Here is a 15,208-nt window from a genome sequence, read left to right on the forward strand (position 1 = left end):
CATCGTAACTTCCATGAACATCTGGTAAGTGTTCCGGCTCCTATAGGCAGCCGTGAGACGGTCAGTATACAGACTATACTTTATAAAGCAGCGCTGTCCTCCGGTCTGTTTGTTAGCTCATAGCTAATGCTTCATATACAGCTCGTAATATATGACGTTTGACATCAGACACAACGATAGAACCTCAACCGCAGACACTTCGAGAAAGAATCAAGTTATCAAGCTTTACAGACGTCGATGTGTCCAAGTAGAGAAATAATTGAATATTTAGCAATCGAGCAATTTACGGACAACTAGTCCAGTTCATAACAATTCAAGGAAACCAAGCTATCGACTCGATATAGGATAGCTAGTGATCTATTTACGATCGAGGATAATGTTACGTTTTATTATGATGTATTTACTATTTATTGATAAGTTCTATGAACTATAGTCAAATGTATATACCTGTCTGTGTTCTGTTGCCGCAGAGGATCTCCGCCAAATCCAGGATCACCGTCACCATCATCCACATGTTCCCTCCCGTCTGTGTCTCCATCTTGAACACTGTGTCTCGCGCTGCTCTGTTTCCACCACGTTAAACTCGCCCGCATGATCTAAATCCACGACACCGGCATCCTCCTCAATAAACTCCTCTTCTTGAAAGTGCAACGAGTCTATCGACAACTCACTGTCACTGGATTCTGTCGAAATATCCGAGCCAGAGTCCGACATCGCCACGTCTGCCGCGCTGTCTGTGTATTCAACTGCGGGACTGTGTTCTACTTGTGACGTCAGAACACGGCGTCGGTGGTCGACATACTAAATCGTGATTTATTAAATACTGCGATCATTGTGTCATAAATAACACATCATTTTACACCACAAATAGCATTTACTAGCATCAGTAGAAATTCATGTTTATCATTTCGTAGGTCCTTTAATTAAGAAAATCTCAGACTGAAAGAGCAGCAAAACTCAGCTAAAGCTACTCAACGTTTGTTTATGCTATTTTTATGACATGACACTATGACTTTTTACATACTATAGCATGACTTTGTCTATACTATATACATAGTATACTATGAGTTTTTATGAGAAACTGTAGGCAGGATGACAGACTATACTGGATTTATCCATTTGAAGTGGCTCCATGTTGGATCTTGTCCCGCCAGTAGGGGGCGATAGTGGAGCGTTTGTAACTCAGGGAATGACTTTACCACACAGCTTCTCATCATTCCGCAAAACCGAGGTTATAATATGAAGAAGCCGTGTCCGTCATCCTGTCCGGCCATTGGTAGAGGCCATTACTACTGCACACAGATCACGGTCCTATTGAATCCCTCTATCAATAAGTAACTTCACCACAAGGAGGCAGTATGCACACACACATATCTCATCAGACAAACCTGGGTGTTTCAGATTGTATTTCTACTGTGTCCTTTAACCAAATTAAGTGATGGTGGCGTGTTACCATGTACTGTGTAAGAGACATTGTGGATGTGTGTGTAACTGACTCCACATCAAAATGTTGCCTGAGCAAATAAAAATGTAATTTTGCAATTGGTTTCCCCACTGCTTTTCCTCTCTGTGGGACACCAACAACACATCAGCATAATAAAGAGGGATTTGAGCTGAAAAACCTCCAACGCTTTTATACTTTTTGTAATGTGGTGCCACGATTACCCAGAATCTCACGAATACACCAAAGGGAGAGAAACTGAGCCCGCGTGTGAATCTGTAATGTCACGCGACACCACTGAGATGGCTTTTCAGCACAGCTAAAAGTATTAAAAGTTTATCACGGCATGCCTGTCTTTTAAAGTTGTAAAACAGTGAGTGACAAGACAGATTGAAGCAGAGAGAAAGAAAGACTGACCAAGTTTGATATGCATATCTTTGACTCGTCTAGTTTTGATTAATGGCTGCGACAGGCTGTTCTCGCAGCAGAATTAATCCTAAAGACTTACACTGAAACATATTGCTGGTCAGAAACCAACAAATCTCTCTTAAATCATTCAACATAAAATAATGAATCCAACAAGTACTTTTGAAGAATTAACTTTTGTAACAAAGAGTCTTTATTGTGCATTCCTACAAATATATTCCACAAACAATGTTATCTCCCAGCTCGCAGTTATTGTGTCGAAGCACAAGTTTTCAAAGTGGGGATGATTTTATTTTGAAATTAAACTATTAAAAAGTGAATAAAGCAAGGAAGATATTTCATAAAGGAACTAATATATAATTCCTATTAATCATGCTGTTCCTCTATACTGGACAGAAAAATAAAACTGTAATCCTCATTACTAAAAAAACATTATTTTGCAGTTTTAACAAAATGATAAATTGCGTAAAAACGGCACTGAACAATTAGACAACAAAAAATATTTGTAGGGTTATCACATAAAATCACTCAAACCGTCCTAACATTTTTATTTATTTTTTAGTATGACAAACTGAGATTGGATTTCTACATACTAACGTTTTTAACGTCTCTCCTGTCTGCAGGTTGGACAGAAATGTGTGTGACAGATTTGATCCTTTTGTGTCAAATAAATATATTTTTAAAGACACTGACCTCCTATCTGCCATGTGCCAGATTAGAAAAGAAGGAGGTGATGGCTGCTGGGTGCGTGTCATCAGCGAGATAACATAATCAGGCTTTGTGGATATTTGTACAACGTTATGGCAGGCGGATCTATCTGGGAGACAGCAGTAAATGAAATCTACCAGCCGGAAAATCTCACAACTACTTTTGATCGCTGAAGGGTGAAAGTCTTGACAATGGTTATCCAGCAGCTTCTGAAAAGGGTTTTCTAACTTTCATAAGACATTTCTGAAGAGATCAACATCTTTCAGTTGAGGTTCCTACGACATATTGAGAGTAAAACTAACTTTTGAGTCTGATTTGTTACAACCTTTGCTTTTAAAATAAATGATTTCAGGTATGAACTCTCTAATAATGGGTGTAAAGTGCTGTAATGAAATCCAAATAAAAACTAAAAATGCTCTAAAATAATCTGCTGACAATACTCAAATATAAATATATATTTTTTAAATATATATATATATATATATATATATATTTTTTTTTTAAATATATATATATATATATATTTTTTTTTAATATATATATATATATATATATATATTTTTTTTTAAAATATATATATATATATATATATATATATATATATATATATATATATATATATATATATATATATATATATATATATATATTTTTTAAATATATATATATATATATAAAATGATATTCTGAATTATGAAAGGTGTCATTGTGGTCGACTGCTTTAAAACAAAGAAACAGAAAACAACACATTTTTGTTTGTAGCTTCATGAAATTATAATTTTTATTGGTTTTCTCTAATGTTTCGGAGGTAATTAAATATCCAACACCGCTGCAAAATCATCTCAAATGAATGGGTGCTCAAAACATCCGCCTTCGCTTGATCTAATAATAGCAGAAATATCTTGGGCGTCGCCAAACAACAACTACAGTAACGGCTTTAACAGCAGCAGGTTTACTGTCTGAGTTCTTTCCAGCAGAAACACAGATCACTCACATCTTCCTCGTGGAAACCAGGAGAAAACTGGCAAAGCAATCAAAGCAACCTCGAGCACCGCCAGCTTTACGGCAATAATTCACACAGCTGGGATAAATGTTTGACCAATCAGATCGCTCGTGTGAAACTATCCATCAAGGGCAATTCTGACGGTTATTGACCCATTTGGCTTCTTTGTAATAATTTCCGTATTTTCAGCATCTGCTGGATCTGTCGGCCCGCATTTGTTTTTAAACCCCATTCCAGCAGGTACACACTTTTCACAGAGACGTCAATACATTGAGTTTCAAGAGACCCGAAGGTAAAGCAGATAAAACAGTTGGGCTCAGGCCAGAGCTCATCAAAGCACATGCTGTAGTGATCAGACCATGTGGTCATCTCCTCAATGGGAGAGATCAATGGGAAGACTCAAACTGAAGAGTCCGGCTCCAGAAAGGGTTTTGGTAATGTTGGACATCCACCTTCAGCAGATACGGTAAAAAAAAAAAGAGTCTGGTGTGTAAGATACTCTCTTAAACAGGGGGGGTGGAGACTGAAATGGTAACAGCCAGATTGAGTCCATTTAACAACTGGACACCCATAAAAACGTTTATCGCATCTGGTCTTGCAAGATATTGTGCTCTCACTGTTATTTTTTAAATATAATCATTTGGGGACTCTTGGAAATAAGTTTCAAGGAAGAAAAGTAAATAAGTATTTATCTTCAGTTCACATCAAGATGCCCTTGATGCCCAACTGATCCCATTCAAGCCAGTCAGGAGCCACCAGAAACACACTGTGGTCACAATGTACTGCTACCAGCTGTGAATGTGTGTGTGTGTGTGTGTGTGTGTGTGTGTGTGTGAGTGTGAGTGTGACTGTCAGGAGGTTGTGAAAAACACAATTTCCTTTTGGCGGTGCAGTAAGAAAATATCTTTCTCATTATACAATTCAAATACAGCACCGGATGATTGTGAGTTCAATACCAGGGCTGCTGCCATTGTGCCCCTGAGCAAGGCACTTAACCCTGAGTTGCTCCCTGTAGTTAGTTCACTGTAAGTCTCTCTGGATAAGAGCGTCTGCTGAATGACTTGTAATGTATAATGATCTCCCTGAGTGTTGAAAAGATGGCTGAGCTTTCTGGCTATTTTAAGGAACTTCAGTAAAACATGAAGGCTGTTTTATGGGAAGTATATTTAATATATTGGAGATCAATATTCTGTGTTGATTGTTCTGGCAAACTGCAACACTTCATCCCCACAGGTCTTATCGTAAGGCGTGTCTCATATCGCATGTGTTGTTTGAGTTATATCCTGTGTTATAGCACAGAGTGCAATTTGTGTTATCTGAGTAAAGATATCGCAGGAAACTCAAGAGTCACGTTGCCTACATGTGGCGAATTGAGTTTCTTCTCCGAAGAAGTCAACAAGTTAAAGCAACGGAAGACGTTATTAGCGTCTCAGAGGGGAGCATCAAAAATATCTGCACTCTGAAGGTCAACAATACAAGTCTCAACACGCCGAACATAACCAAACGTCAAACGCGTAAACCGATACTGGTGTCTATAAACTTTCCAACTAAAGGCTCTCCACTACACCTACCCCCATTGGGATGCCACAAGTCCTCTTAAATGTCAGGATGAAAAGTAGGAAATCCAGGACAGAGTTTGTTTGTTTGTTTTTGGTGGCACAGAAAGTGCAAACACAGCACGGGAAGAGAGGAACTTTAGAGCGCAGACCTTTGGAAAGCCAAAACAATGGACGCTTTAGGAGTTAGTGTTTCTTTCATGGACTGGGATTCTTTCAAGCTTTCAGACATTCGGTAGCAATTCATGGCAACACTGTGAGCTGATGTTCATAGTCCCCCCCCTCCCTTCATGGAAAATACAAAGATAAAAACTACTAGCTTTGTCCTTCTTTACCTTTGTGCACCTGAGGAGTGCCTGTGTTACTCCTATATATTTAATTTCCTGTCTTTGTGTTTCATGAGTCTCCCAGGAACTGCACATAATATCCACAGTGCAGGATTTATGTTTTCTCCCTCACTTTTGTGTCTTTGTGTTGACAAAGCTTAACCGCCCTTGTTCTTTATCTTCTGCTTGGCTGGCATTAAGAGTGGCGCCTCTCTCTGCTCAGTAGAAAGACACAGGGGCCATCATTTTTATGGTTTGGAGAGGGGAGAGGCTCAGCAACGTGCCGGGGAGGGGATAAGCAGTTATTAATAGATGGAGCAGAGGTATTTAATTAGATACATGTACTGTTCTGCACATATATGAGTTCATCACATGTCTACCTCTGTCTTCATGCCTCTGTCCTTCTCAAGTCCCTTTCATTTATGATTTGTTGCTGCAGAGGGAAATAAATGTTGCACTTTGGCAGCCCCAAGTGGCAACCGGGCGAAACTGTTCATTTTCTTCTGCATATCGTTTTACACATAAACATTTTGAGTTCCTACAAGTGACAACAACAAGTCAAAACTGTCATTTAGAGGAGATGTCCATCAAGTCAGGTCGAGAGGAATGCACCACAAAGCACTTCAACACCGCTTATTCAAAATCAGAAAATAAAAAGTTAGAAATGGTTAATATGGCAAAGTAAACGTTTAATGCTTTTATGTTAACAGTGCATCAAATGAATAACACGAGACACACCAGAAAATGGTGGCTTGCTGTGAACCCGACTTGTGTCAGACGAGCACTATGGAGGTTTTTCTTTGGGTTTTCTGGCGTGCACGTTCTGCTTTCATCAACCTAGTTTCCAGCAGCAGTCGGCACCTGTGTGTAGGCAGAACAGCTCTGATGAATGCGCTGCACTCCACATGTGCCGGCCTAAATAGCAGACGGACAACTTTAGTGACTGGTGACTATTTTTAACATCTAACAGCTAAAGAGCAATTAATAATTTATTACCTAATCTGGATCTTTCACATGCCAACATAAGGTCAGTAGGCGCCCAGAATTCATTTTGCCCCAGGTCCCTCTAGTGGTTGAATCCAGTCATGACTTTCACACACTGGGCTCATCGATAGCTTCCAGGCTAGTGGCTGAAAAAGGTAGAATTCTTCTAGATTAGCACAATGAAATCAGTTGATCAGATGCAAGAAAAGTCCTTTTATCCATCTTCATAACAGACGGTGAAGTGCACCTGTCCCCTCCAGCAATAGACTCACACCTGCAGTTTAAAGCGTTGATGTTTCAATGTTTTTCTCCATATCAGATCCTTCATTATGCGCCCGTTTTAAATCTTCTTCAAAGTTCTTGTCACAATCTACCTCACAGTGCTTTATCTTTTCTTTTTCCTCTCTCTCTGCACTCTGCACATGTTATCAGCTCTTGTCATTTGTCTTTTTTTTTTTATCTGTATCTTTTCTCTACTCGAGGGAGTTCTTCTATCCATCAAACCAAAATCCGAAAAACTCTTTTAAATCTTTGACTGCCTTCCTCTCAGACGGCTTGGATCTGAGCATTTCATTTCTGTCTCTTCCTCTTCCTCTCCTTTCTCTATCAGTCTTCCTGCTGCTCTTTGGCTTCTCCTCGTTTCTTTATCCTCCTTCTTCTCTCTCCTTAACACCATTCGTCGTACCTCTCAGCTCTGTCTCAATCTCATACCCTTCCTCTCGACGCTGTTGCTACTTTGATCTTGCTCTCCCCGCCTCTGATAAGCAGCCGGTTCTGTGGGTGTAAATGTATGCGTGTGTGTAGGTATGTCTCCTTTGCATTAATTGGCCCTTCTGTATTTTGCTTGCTCTCCACACTATTTCACAGCTTTGGAGGAAACATTTTCTCTATATCCTCTGGCTATAAGAGATTTTTGCCTGGGGGCTCTTATAGCACTGATCCCAGTTTTTTGACAGAGCGAGATGAGTCGGTTGCTGAGTTTTCTTTTTAAAGGTTTTTAGGGTTAGGGATTTGAAAAGTTGTTTTTAGATAATTAGCAAAGTTTTATTGAGCGTGGAATTTTGAAAACAACGTGGCTAGGCTTTCTTGACTAATTTATTTGTATTATTTTTAAACAACTTTGTTATAGCAGCTGCTTCAAAACACAATCTAATCAATGTCTACTGCTGTGTGTTGTACACACAGACACATGACTTCACTCCTGAAGAGAGAGCTATCATATCTTTCAGAATGGTTAATGATTCAACAGTGAAGTCGAAAACTATTGAAAGGGGGAAGTTTCAGTGGCTGACAAAGACCCTTTTGTTTCCTGTAATTAACCAGATCGGGTGTGTTATTCCTTCGGAGCGTTGGTGTCTGAATGTAGTGCAGCAACACATTTATTTGTGAAGGAAACCTGTTGACAGTGTATCAATTATATGTGAAACACCTTCATAGTGTGCAGCCTGTTGGGGACAAACTGCATTCAGGTGCTCTGTACTAAAAAGGTATTCTCTGGAGTTTTTCACCACGAGTAGTGCCTTGCAGAAATGCAGCAATGTTTCCATGTACGGCCCCAGCTGTTCTGTCTGCATCTTTTGCACATGCACGACGTCATTCACGTACGCACGCATCCAAAACACTTTCCTGCTGCCGCTAAGGTTTTATTTAAATGACCTTTCCTCTGATTCAGCTCCTTTGTTCAGCTTTTTACATCCGTTGTGTGAGCTGTGATGAACATTTCTACTTCACCAGCAAGGGAAACGCCACAACAATGTGTTTTTCAGGAGGTGTTGGATGTTGAGGTGGAGAATGGATGTATGGGGGAGAGGTGAAGGAGGAAGAGGGATGTGGTCTTTTAGGCCGGTCCTGGGAGAACAAACTGAAGTCCGGACAGAGGGAGACTCAGTGTTGGGGGTTTCTTATCAGGCGTGATGCTGCCTGATCTGATTTGTGGGTAAGGATAAGGTGGGAGGAATGGATGAGGGGGAGGGAAAGGGTGGGTTGAAAGACAAACAGGGCTGGATGTGTTGACCAGGTATAAGCAGATTTTTCATTTAACCTTTGACAAGTACATTAAAAGGCATCTCCCTTAGAGATAGGGTGAGAAGCTCAGCCTTTACGTTGAAAGGAGCCAGTTGAGGTGGTTCATCTAGTAAGGAGCCACCTGGGCGCCTCCATAGGGAGGTGCTCCAGGCACGTCCAGCTGGGAGGAGACCCCGGGGAAGACCCAGGACTCGGTGGAGAGATTATATCTCCTCACTGGGAACGCCTCGGGATCCCCCAGTCGGAGCTGGAGGATGTGGCCCGGAGAAGGGAAGTTTGGGGACCCGACCCCGGATAAGCGGTAGCCGATCGATGGATGGAAGTACATTTACATTTGACATCTGGACGCTCAACAAATTGGCCATAGTGGACCATAGTGGACCAGCAGTGAGAAGAACGAAGTAACAATAATGAACATACTCCTCTGCACTCGTACAAACGTACAGACTTATAAAGACTTGAATGCTCAAAGCGATGGCACACAGCTTTCTCCATCACGATATATTATTTTCCTCTCCTCCAAACTTTTCCTGACGTGCGGGAAAAGTGACCTTGCTGCAGTCAATGTTGGTTGTGTGGAAATCCTGACACACGGTTCATCCAGACAACGCTTGGTAGGATTGAATTTGTTTTCCTTTTTTTAAACTCACTGCAGGTTTAAAGAGAGTTCATTGTTTTTGAGAGGTAAGTCACTCAGGTGTGAACATTCACCTTTGAAGTTTAGAGACATTCAGCCTGCATTTCCTCTGAATGTGAAAGGGAAGGCAAGCTAGAGGGGAATTCATTAATGAACAAACAAGATGGAGGCATACAAAGTTACAACATATCTCTCTAATGTTAAATGTGAACAATGGACTCCTTCAACATTAAGTAACAACAAATGTTTTCCATAACTTCATTCAAGTAATTGCTAACACACGACGCACAATCCTTTCATTTAACCAATATCTTGTTATATATACACACACAGTATATATAATGTTATTAGATGCTCTGAGGTGTTTTACTGTGTATGAATCATTGCTACATCAATGTTAAGTACACTAACCATAAGCAAACATTTGTACCTCTGTGTTGCATGCTTTTATTTGTCATTGCTAGCTTACTATGATTATAAATGAGGCATGGAGAAAAACAATGCGTTTCTCAATCTGACTTTTCTTTTCTTTTCTGTCTCTCTCACTCACACACACACACACACACACACACACACACACACAGAGTGCTGACAGACTAAAGGTCTCATGATATGGTATCCTAACTGTTATTGCATGTATGCATTGATACCATCTTGCACACGCTCCATGTCTGATATTGCCTTTTTTTCGCCCCTGAAAAGCCCTTAATTGAAATGCAGCAAGCGATTTGGCACGAGAGCGACAGGCCTATTAGATATCGCTCTCCGTCAGCCGGGGTTATCCAGCGATGCTTTATTGCTCTGCTAAAACCCAAACACTAAAACAACTGCCAGGTCCCGCTCTGGTCAAGGAAACCATTTCATCCCCTGACGGCAGCCATATAGCAGGAGGAATTATGAGAGTGGTGTCGGGACAGCCAGCAGCATGGGGAGCAAATTGGGGGAGACAGGGGTAAGTAGGGGCGGGGGAGGTGGTGTAATTTTAATAATGGAGGCGACGGCAATGTGGGAGCAGAAGGAGAGACGAGTCTTTCTACTGCAGGAAAATGAAGGGTTTTAAATTCTAAAACAAGGCTTTCATTATTTCACTAAATTAGGGGTTTGGAGTTAAAGTGAAAGTTATTATCCTTAATTATCTTTGGTTTCAAAATAGTAACATAAGAGATGATTGCACTTTTTAAATATTTAACAGTCTGCACTGACTAGTTTTAGGAGAATGGAGCTCTTTCCTCTTTAAAACGGTTGGAACCATATCCATGAGTTGACTTTTGTTTCCAGATAGACATCCTGTCTGTGTACCTCCCCCACCTGCACGTCTACCTGCACACACTCTGCCTGTACACACTCTACCTGCACACACTCTACCTGCACTACCTGCACACACTCTGCCTGTGCACACTTTGAGCGTCACAGGCTAGATTTAGCGACTTTTGGAGCTAGTGCTGCTAGCTAGTTTCATTAGAAAAGAGTTGGCAACACTAGGCTGGTTTGGCTACGTTCAAAATCTACCGTACTCTTGCTAGCTTCTCAAGATTACCAAGCGTTCATTTAATGCGGCTTTAAACTCTCATATTGTGAATTCTATCCTTGCACCTTTTATTTATTGTAATTGTTCATTATTTATGTCTTTTGGCAGCAGCTTTTATGTTTGTGAATGCTGTTCTTTGCCATGTCTCAGTCGAAAACGAGATATTTAATCTCCATGGAACTACCTCGTTTAGAGGTCGCTACATCAAATATATATATATATATATAAACATAATAAACAACAATATTGACATAAACATAATGGGAAACCCATTGGAAATGCTCCGGTGGCTGTCAGAGGTCTGATGTTCATAGAGATCAGTTAAAAGCCTCCCGCCCATGAGAACAATTTATCAAGCTCGCTCAATTCATCCCCAAAGGGAAACATTTAGCAGGAGTCTGTGATGTGTGAAGAGGAAGCAGAGATAGATAAATCTATAATCACCCAAAGCAGTGGTTAGCAGACTATTGGAAAAACGATAGTGTGGCCAATTGGTTCCCTTTGCCGTAATGAACCTTTGTCTGCTGCTTCATTTTTATATCTGGCCTTTGCTTCACAGAGAGGAAGAAACGTATTTACGGAAAGACAAAATGACTAACCTTCATCCATCCACGTGAGCATCAAGTGTCTCAGCTTTTCCTAGCGGTTTTCTGTTCAGCAAGTCAAGTCAAAACTGTCTTTATTGTGTTTTCAGGTTTTGTAAGCTTAGAGAATTTCTTTAAATGCATTGGCTTGCCAAGCGTTGAGGCCTACCTCACAATTTCTCCAGGATTTTGCCTCAAAAACTCGAGACTCTTTAGGTAGTAACGTTTAAATACGTCAAGACACAAGTCCTCATTTTTGTGCATGAAGTCGAGTCCAACTGAGGGGAGTGTTCTCATTCGCTTTTCACAGTTTCCATTGTGTGAGATATTTACAGCCCCCACCAATGAGCCACCCACACAGGTGTTCTCAATATTTTTTGGCTGATTAGACCTCTGCTCACACCTGGCTGTGATTCATTGACACCTCCCATTATTCCTGTTACTTTTGTTGAGTAATATTTGCCTTTTCTTAGTTTGTTCACTGCTTACTTTAACAGACTAATTAGCACTTAAGTACAGCCGAGGCTGGACGGGAATCTCATTAGTTTTGCAGGTATTTGGTCATAAAGCAGTATTTGTGCACCACACACATTGAATGTCCACACTTAGACAACTTCTGTTATGCTTTTATTTGGTTGCTTGTACATTGTGTAGGAGCGCTAATCTAATTAGCAGTGCTATGACCGATAATGATCAGAGGTCTGATCAGCCAGAGTAGGTGAAAACACCTGTGTAACTGTGAAGGCCCTTTAAATAGACCTTCAATTCCACAGTGGTTATTTTGACTTGTCAAACACAGGTGTTACTCATCACATTAATGACTGCTTTCAGTTTAGGTGGACAAATCACATTTGCAAAGTATGTGTTTAAGGTTGCAAAATGTGGTGAAAGCAAATGTTTTTGGTTTTATTTACCCCAAACACAGTGTAGAAGTAGGTTTATTGTATCAATGTTACCTGCACAGTCACTGAAACTAGGTGTTAAACTACATTAACATTTAGTAAACTACATTTAAAAAATATTCCTTAATTGCAAATTCATTAGGAATGCCCTGGATTATGTGCTGTCAGTAACCATTACATCACCATTTCCTCATTACATTAATAAAAAAGGCATTACATTTTAAATGAATAGTATAACAATACATTTTCTAGGAGACAGTTGCAATGTGTAGACAAACCTCCTCTATGCATGACGCTAACCTTTGACCGTGTAAATCTGATTAAGGCCTCTGTGAATACACAGGAGACTGCAGTAATCCTCCTCCATGTCTCGTATTTCCTGTTTGTTTTTAAAAGAAATCTTATTTATTATTCTCTGTGGATCCACACTGTGACACCGGGTCAGTGCGGTGAGTCCACCACAGAAGAGCAGCGCTGAGGTTTGGCAGTGCTGCGTGGACTTAGCGTCTCACTGAGGGAAACCTGGACATTCGGGGTCAAAGTAAATAAAACCTGAGGAGTCACTATCTGACCTGCTGCGACTGACGCAAACACACCACGGCCTTGCAACACACAGCAGTATACTGGGATGTTGCAAAGAAGATATGTTCTGGTACTGCGGCTGTGCACATTTAGTCTGGCTCTAAACATCCCATCTATCTTTGCGTCCTTAATTACAACATATCAGAATATATATCAGAATTGAGTCGAGACAATTCCCTCCTGCTCCATCCGTGATTGCGCTGCGTGTATGTGTGAGTGCAGCCTTAATCACAATGTGTTCTTAACTTGTGCTGTAAGATAAATTGCCTCTGGAAAGAAGTTAATGTTTCTGTAATCTGCTCCCAGTCTCAGACAGCCACTGCAGGCATTAAATACACCGTCATTTTGAAATACCATTGGTCTTTATATCACTGTCACTAATCTTACATTGTGATCTTCCTTTTACAACCTTTTGCAGTATTTAACAAGAAATTATCCTTTTTTTTTTTTTTTAAAAGGACCTGACTGAGGTTTTGCAATGACTATGATTTTTTAATAATGAGATTATTCCCTCTTCGTGTAATTACTTACTCCCTGACCCTTAGTGTAGCACAGCTTTAACATCACTATTATTATTCTGTCCAGCTTCCTTATTTCATCCACACCCCATAGAGGAAGTTCCTGCTCACAGTATTCCCTCACATCTAACCAAACCAAATGAAAAATTAAATAAAATCTGATGCATCTCTGCTGAACACCCGATCACGGAGGAGCAAATGCATCACAACGAGACTCGTTCAATGAGTCACTCCAGCAGTTCATCTGCTTGTGTATTAATGTGTTTCTCTGATTGTGACATTTCTCACTTTCCTGCTTAGTCACCCCGAGATTTCAAAAGGCAGAAACATGATAAAAGGTTCCTACCTCTTTTGAAATGTTTGTATTTATTGTGCCCCGCTTCAGTTTGCTGTGTTAAGTGTTCTTTATAGATCCACTGTACTATGAAGTCCTGTGCCATTATGTTGCAAATGCAAGAAGCTAGCTTAGCTTATTAGCTTTGCTTCCCCATCGTCTTTTACGTAGCCTCCTCTGTCAGAATATCTAAAGAGTTAATGTTACAATAAATGTCCTTGTGAATTGTCACGTTAGCGCGGAGACTCTTTGTTCACTCAAACGATGTACAATCCTGGCAACAAAATGAGGAGTAAAAATCACAATACAGAGAAAATACAAACTAATGGAGCTAATTTGACTAGCGTTAGCATGTCCTGGTTTGATGAGGTAGCTACAGCACATAGTTCACTGACTAGCCCTGCAAATAGTCTCTATGAATGTGCTTGAACACACATTCAAATATAGTATATTATATACTCAATCAGTATCTACTGCATACTGCTTACAAAATGCAAACCAGCAGACTGCTCACGCTGAAGTAAACTGAAGCAATACATCTTCTCTTCATCACAGGACCATCGATCAAAACATTTCCCGTCCATTTAAGTATGTCCAGTAAGCTCACATCTCAGACTCAGAAACTCTCATTACTCTACGACCTGGCACACAATCCACATATTAAAGTATGAAGTTGAAAGGACTACATGCATTCATATATCAACAACCTAAGAAGCAATTATTTCACAAACACACTATGTGGTGGCGTCATGTTACTCAACTTCAACCTGAGCAGAGAGGTCTAATCAGGCAGAGTGAAAACACCTGTGTGTGGGTGTGCAGAGAGGCAATTTGAATTAATACCTATCTGTTTCAGCGCTCTCCCTTGACGCTCTCAAAAAGGGAACACAGCTGTAGTCGGGATGGTGACTTCAGAAGAGAGTTTATTGGATATGGACCAAACCAAGTTACGACGATATAAGTACCACTCTTGTAGTTTCTTCTGCGCTCACAAAGTACTGCTTTAACTTTGTTAAAATCACAAAGGTTGCAGCTCGTTAAGTGCTTTAGTGGATGTTGGTTTGTGTTTTGAATATTGAAAATAACCCCCAGGAACACGGTTAATTTCCTCAGAAAGACGCAGCAAAGAAATGCAGAAGGAGAGAATACATTGAGTTGCAGGAGCAAGTCAAACAGAGACGGAGCCCAGATGTGACTTCACAACTTTCAGTCTTTGTAGACGTCAAAGTTGAACTTAATTGGTTTGGAAGGAAGGTAGCGGTCCCTTTTGGGGGGGGGGGGGTGCAAAACAAAACACAGAACAAATGTGATTTTGTTTCTTCAACTCATTCAGCAGTTTACTTGCTTTATCAGACTGGAAGTGCTGTTTGTATATGAACTGTTAATTTTGAGTCTAATTGCAATTAACCGCAGATGAAAATAGTTAATTAAAAATTATTACATTTAATTAACTTAAATAAATACAATTGTGATACTAAAAACACTTCCATCGAGCCACAAGTTCCCTCCGCAATGTTCATTAGCGAAGATGGTTTTAATCTGTTTCAACAAACAAACATTTCCGTTTTAAGTTGAGTACCGTGTCTTTTCGAGAGCTCCCAATTGGCACACGAGAAGGTGTTTGCATTGCTCTTTATATTACAAGCAACCAGGC

General features: G+C 40.3%; 1 long non-coding RNA gene across 2 annotated transcripts; it reads right to left on the bottom strand.

Annotated features, from left to right (window-relative positions):
* Window positions 1-6,003: 6,003 nt before the first annotated feature.
* LOC115019287 (uncharacterized) lies at window positions 6,004-11,526 on the bottom strand. Of its 2 annotated transcripts, none has more exons than XR_003833466.1 (4): window positions 11,388-11,526; window positions 11,234-11,284; window positions 6,457-6,590; window positions 6,004-6,321 (listed from the first exon to the last, which is right to left on the bottom strand). It is a non-coding gene; the product is annotated as an uncharacterized LOC115019287 (long non-coding RNA). The 2 variants fall into 2 exon arrangements; XR_003833467.1 differs by having other exon boundaries at window positions 6,004-6,375.
* Between the last annotated feature and the right edge of the window lie 3,682 nt (window positions 11,527-15,208).

Source organism: Cottoperca gobio, chromosome 14 (assembly GCF_900634415.1).
Source record: "Cottoperca gobio chromosome 14, fCotGob3.1, whole genome shotgun sequence".
NCBI classification, from domain to species: domain Eukaryota; kingdom Metazoa; phylum Chordata; class Actinopteri; order Perciformes; family Bovichtidae; genus Cottoperca; species Cottoperca gobio.